Raw genomic sequence first — 5,984 nt, 5'->3', positions numbered from 1 at the left:
TTACGAAGGTTGGAAACTTATTGATATTTGTAAGACGCTGGGACCTATTGACAAGAATGCTTGTTTGCATATGCTAGGAAGGGCCTCTACCCCATCAGGTATCCTACATTCATTCATCGTATGCATTGTATCTCAAACCGCTGTATTAGTAACAGACTCCCGTTTTGTTAGTTAATATCGATTTGTTTGCTATTTTGCTGCACAACACAAATTGATATATTGCTTAAAACATTGTTGAGCTTATCATCAGGTTGTAATAAAGACGATGTAGCTGAATCCATCGAAAGATCTAGAGAATTGAATATCTATACTTATGACGCAACTGAAGTATTGAACATCTCCACTAACAATGCACATGAAAAGAAGGGTGCAGGCATTAGACCCACTCTTGACTTGAATGTTCTAGCGGAAGAAATGTAATTCAATGATTAGTTAGACTACCATGACAGTGCACATAATAAAAGTGTAGGCCCCAGGAATGTACACGGAAGTACACTTGACTTGAATGTTCTAGGAGAAGAAATGCAATTCAATAATGAGGTAGATTTTGATGACAGTGCACATAATAAAAGTGTAGGCCGCGGGAATGCACACGGAAGTACACTTGACTTGAATGTTCCTGGAGAAGAAATGCAATTCAATAATGAGGTAGATTTTGATACCGTAGGAACTGGGAATGTACATGGAATTACACGTGACTATGTTCCTGTAGAAGGAATGCAGTTTAATAACGAGGAAGATGCATATAAATTTTACAATGATTATGCCTTAAAAGTTAGCTTCAGTGTAAGAAGGTTTTCTTGGTCAAAAAATGCACAGGGTGTCTTGGTTAGAAAGACATATGTTTGTTCCAAGCAAGGTTGAAAGAAATCAATGGGAAATCCAACAAGGAGCATGCCAGAATCAAGATGTGGATGTCAGGGGAGATTGGTTTTGAGAAGACATCTGAATGGGAAATTTGTCGTGTGTACTTTAATCAGTGATCATAATCATTATTTATCTGCATCATATATGACTGCTATGCTAAGGTCACATCGTAAAGTAACTGTAGCGCATGCTGCAATGGCTGAAATAGCCGATAGCGCCGGCATTGCACCAAGGAAGACATACAATTTGTTTACCCGCATAGATGGTGGTCGCGAAAATGTGTCATTCACTCCTTTGGATCTAAGAAACCACTTGAGAAGGAAGAGGACAGATAACATGAAGAACGGAGAAATATGTTGTTTGGTTCGCTACTTACAGAATAAATCAAGCAATGAACATGCTTTCTTTAGTGCAATTCAAGTGGACGAAGATGGATATGCTGTGAATATGTTTTGGGCAGATTCAAAGTCTAGAGTAGATTATGAATGCTTCAATGATGTGCGTGTGTTTGATACTGCAGTAAAGATTAATACTGAACAATGGCCATTTGCGCAGTTTGTGGGAGTGAACCATCACGCATAGAGTTGTATATTAGGCGGTGCTTTTGTGTATGACCAGACCAAGCAAAGCTTTGAGTGGTTGTTCAGAGTATTTACACAGGCAATGAACGGGAAGCATCCTGAAACTGTACTTACAGATGGTGATCACGCAATTGCGGCTGCAGTGTTTCATGTGTGGCCAGATGCACATCATCACTATGTTTGTGGGATATCTTTCAAAATGCTGCAAAGAACATAGGACACATATTTAATCAGAATACAGGGTTTGACAAATCGTTTACATGGTGTGTACTTCATAGCGTAGACGATGTCACTTTTAAGTCAGATTGGGACAAAATGATTAAGACATACGACCTTACTGACTGTCTGTGGTTACAAAATTTATATGCAGAAAAAGAGAAGTGGGCATTGGCATATGAAAGACAATACTTTTGTGCAGGTATGATAAGCACACAAAGAGCCGAATCTATGCATGCCACCCTGAAGAAAACTATGTATTCATGTTTAACAATGTTTCGTTTCATGGAACAATATGAATTATTTGTAGACGGTCTAAGACAAAATGAGCTTGAACATGACGTGAAATGCTTTAATACACGACCTCAAACTTTTGGCATGAAAATATTGATGCGACCTACAGCTCTGTATACACTAATTGTATTTGAATGGATCAAGAAAGAGGTGTTGCATGTCGTGAATTGCAAAATAGGACTCGTGCAAACCGAGAATATGCACAAATACCATATTTTTTGTCAGGGCGAAAAGCATCAGGAAAGGCAAGAAGCACATGTCACGTACAATGTTGACAACGGAAGGGTAGAATGTTCGTGCAAAATGTATGAATTCAAAGGCATTCTATGTTGTCATGCATTAAAGGCACTCAATCAAGAGAAGATACAAGAAATACCTGAGTCTTACGTAATGCGAAGATGGACCAGACGCGCGAAGATTGAAATGCTTGTTATGGACAATGCGAGTAAATTTGGTGTTGACGAGAAGTGCCACATAGCCTCCCGTTACCAACAACTGTGTAGGTCATTCATGCATGTTGCTGATTTGGCATCGAGAAGTAAAGAAGGCTATGCATGTGTGAGAAAAGCTGCAACGGAGTTACTTGAAAATGTGGAGTTAATTCACATTAAGTCAGTTGCAGCGAATGAATACCAGACGAAGATAATGGGATCGAAAAGCGTAGGTCAAAATCATGTTTCGCTTGACACTCCTGAGAGGTTGCACCGAAGCGTAAACATTATCTTCAACAAGTCAGTAGTGAACGTTGTTGATTATGATGGACATATTCATGAAGCAAAGGGTATCAAACGAAAACCTGCCTCTAATCGCAGTCGTCAGAGGGTAAAGGGTGCAGTAGAATTGGTTGGCAAGAAGAGGATTAAGAAACAACCTACCTGTAATAAAAAACAACAAGGCCCTTGCAATGAACAGGTATGTAAAACATTATATTGCTTCCCATTGCGAGAAGCTTGCCAAATAGCTAACTCGTGTAATGTCCATCATGCAACAATACCATGCCGAAGTACCACCAAACGTTCAAACCTACATTCCTCACGACCAGATTTTCGGCAACGATCGCTAAAGTTTTACAAGTCTTTTGGTATGTAATCAATGTTGCGAGGAGGTATGCATTTCTTGTGAAACTTAATTCAGTGTCTAATATTTTCTCTTTCATGACAGGCTCTGATGCATTCGACAGATAGGTATGGGACACATGAATCTCGTGTGGGCCATTAATTTAGTTGTTATGCCTCTTTGCATTCCCCGATCTCCACAATGCCGGATTTGTTTTTGAGTTTATAGTCATTTGTCACTGGCGACTTGCGGTCCGTCGATAGATAGCGATTTTTTGTTTTTGCAGGAAGTCGATTGATGACATCACTGTATGGCGATTTGTGATTATCGTTGATTAGCGATATTTGGCATCGCAGCGTAGTGATTTGAGTGTATTGTTCGAATGTCGATCAAAGCGGGATGACAAAGGTTGTTCAAGTAAGCTTTTTTCGGGCAATGAGCAAGGTTGCGTTTCATTTTATGATCTAAGTATGCTATCACCTGCGCAGTTGAAAGCCTACTTGGATCATAAAATGAAGCGCAACCTTGGTCAATGCCCCAAGAAAGCTTACTTGAACAACCTTTGTCATCGCGCTTAGATCGACAGTCGAACAATACCCTCAAATCGCTATGCTGCGATGCCACATATCGCTAATCAACGATAACCACAAATCGCCATACAGTGATGTCATCAATCGACTTCCTGCAAAAGCAAAAAATCGCTATCTATCGATTTAAGCAAATCCAACCACGGACCGCAAGTCGTCTGTGACAAACGACTATAAAAGCAAAAACAAATCCGGCATTGTGGAGATCGGGGCATGTAAAGAGGCATGACAACTAAATTAATAGCCCACACGAGATTCCTGTGACACCTCCAATTGCCTTTTGAAATCATTATTGTTATCCTGTGAAATGTTGTATCCATATATTGTAAATAAAAGGCTACTCAATGTGTGTTTTTAGATCTGTGGGGTTATTATCAACAAACGTTCATTATCAATTTATGCTAGTATCGTTTAACACCGCAAATCGGCGTTGACTAACACCCATTACAAGGGCCGAGTATTGCTGCACAAATCGCTATTCAACGATAACCACAAATCGCCATGCAGCGAATATGAAGTCGAATTACTTAGTTACAACGGATAACAATAAATGTTTGATTTGTCGTACAATATTCATTGATCATGTTGGTTGAGCAGTACATCTTTTAGGCCATAAATAGTCGCACGAGTACTAGAAGCTGTGTTTGTCTTCTACTTCGTGAACCAGCAACAATCAAACTGACGGTTCCTTCATAAACCAGGTGATTCGTCCTCCAACATACAAACTTACACAAACGAAGACAGCTACACGACCAACAATGGCGAATCATGGGTATATTGTCTACACATCGTCTACATTTTCATCAAAATCCGTCTGTTTCATGCCATTTTTTGCGATTTGTGTTTTGTGTACTGTATAATATAATTTCAATATCGTTCGTTGCAATGTCCGCATTCATTTCAGTCGAACATCCTCCGACGAAGTTGGGCAAATACTTAGTCAATCACTCCTGGAGGACATCAACAGAATGCAGAGTGAATTCGCACAATACAACTGCAAACAGACTATATCCGATTTCGTCAGTTATATTAAAAGCAGCGCACCAAGCCAGACTGTAAGCGTCGTAAGCCCGTATTTCATGGTATATCGGTTTTATTTTATGTTGTTTTCCGTTATTGATTTAGTCCAATTGATTCGTATGTTATCGTTAGTGTTAGCAATGTTTGGGTTTGCAGACTATCTTACACCGTTTGCCATACTGTAGTGGATTTCAAGACGACATACCTTATTGGGTTAACGGTAATCACTGCAGAGACCTTTTGTCAAGTGAAAAGGTAAGCAAACAAACCTACAGTGCAATATTACAGCATAACAAGTGCTAACATCATTTTTTCGATCTATTTGCAGATATTGATTCCTACACTATGGCAATCTGAAAAGCATTGGGTCTTATACGTGATGGATTTACGCGGAAAACAACTATGGTGTTACAATTTGTTGGAAGTTGACAGTGGTTTACGGCTAGACATTTCACATCTCGTAAGTTTCAATATCTATGTGAGGAACAAGTCGTGTACTAGGGTCATGAATTTACTGTCGGTCGCATTATTCTCAGATCGGTTTCCTCAAAGCCATTTTGGGAGTCGATGCTAGCGAGTGGATCTATCGCACAACATACAATGCTCCTTTACAAGATAATGGCGTTGATTGCGGGGTATTTGTAATGAAGTACATTGAAGCAATATACATTTGATGTTGTATGCCATTTCTTCGCCTCTGTTATTGGGGATTAAGTGCATGTCTATTGCTTCTACTTTACAATCTGTTTTTGCAGGTTGATATACCTGGATTCCGCGAAGAACTCTGCAAAAAATTGACGCCCTTTCTAATTGCGGAGGAGAAAGTGAAAGAGGCCTCGCGAGCATCTAAAAGGCTTGTAATTGATAAAAGATGTGCGATCAACCGGCGTGGTTGACAGTCGTTGAGTGAGACTGCGATGTATTTTAATGAACGAAGACTTCTAATGTTCGAAATGATAATATTCAACATCACTATGAAATGTTGTATGCTTAAACATCGCTTTATTGGTGGCATATGAAAAAAGTGGTGAATAAGGGCCAATAATGTAGCTTTCGTATTTTACGAATAGTACAAAGCCATACGCTTAGTGGTCTACCGTCAACTACACTGCTACCACCATGAAAACTTGTGAAAGAATTTGAAAATTTCTTGAATTTTAAATGACGTTTCCTTCAATTATGATCTTGCAGACATGAAAAAAGTATAAATGGATACGACAACTGCATCAAATATGCAGAAATTATCGATTTGTCGGTTCCTTATTCGCGAAGCAAAGTGGAAGTGTGTGTTGTGTCATTCAAATATTAATGAAATGTCCCATCACCCTCCATCAGTTTTCAAGTATATATGTCAGTTTCATTA

Source organism: Nuphar pumila, chromosome 8, assembly GCF_984573655.1.
Source record: "Nuphar pumila chromosome 8, dmNupPumi1.hap1.1, whole genome shotgun sequence".
NCBI lineage: Eukaryota > Viridiplantae > Streptophyta > Magnoliopsida > Nymphaeales > Nymphaeaceae > Nuphar > Nuphar pumila.
This window is presented reverse-complemented; position numbering follows the sequence as displayed.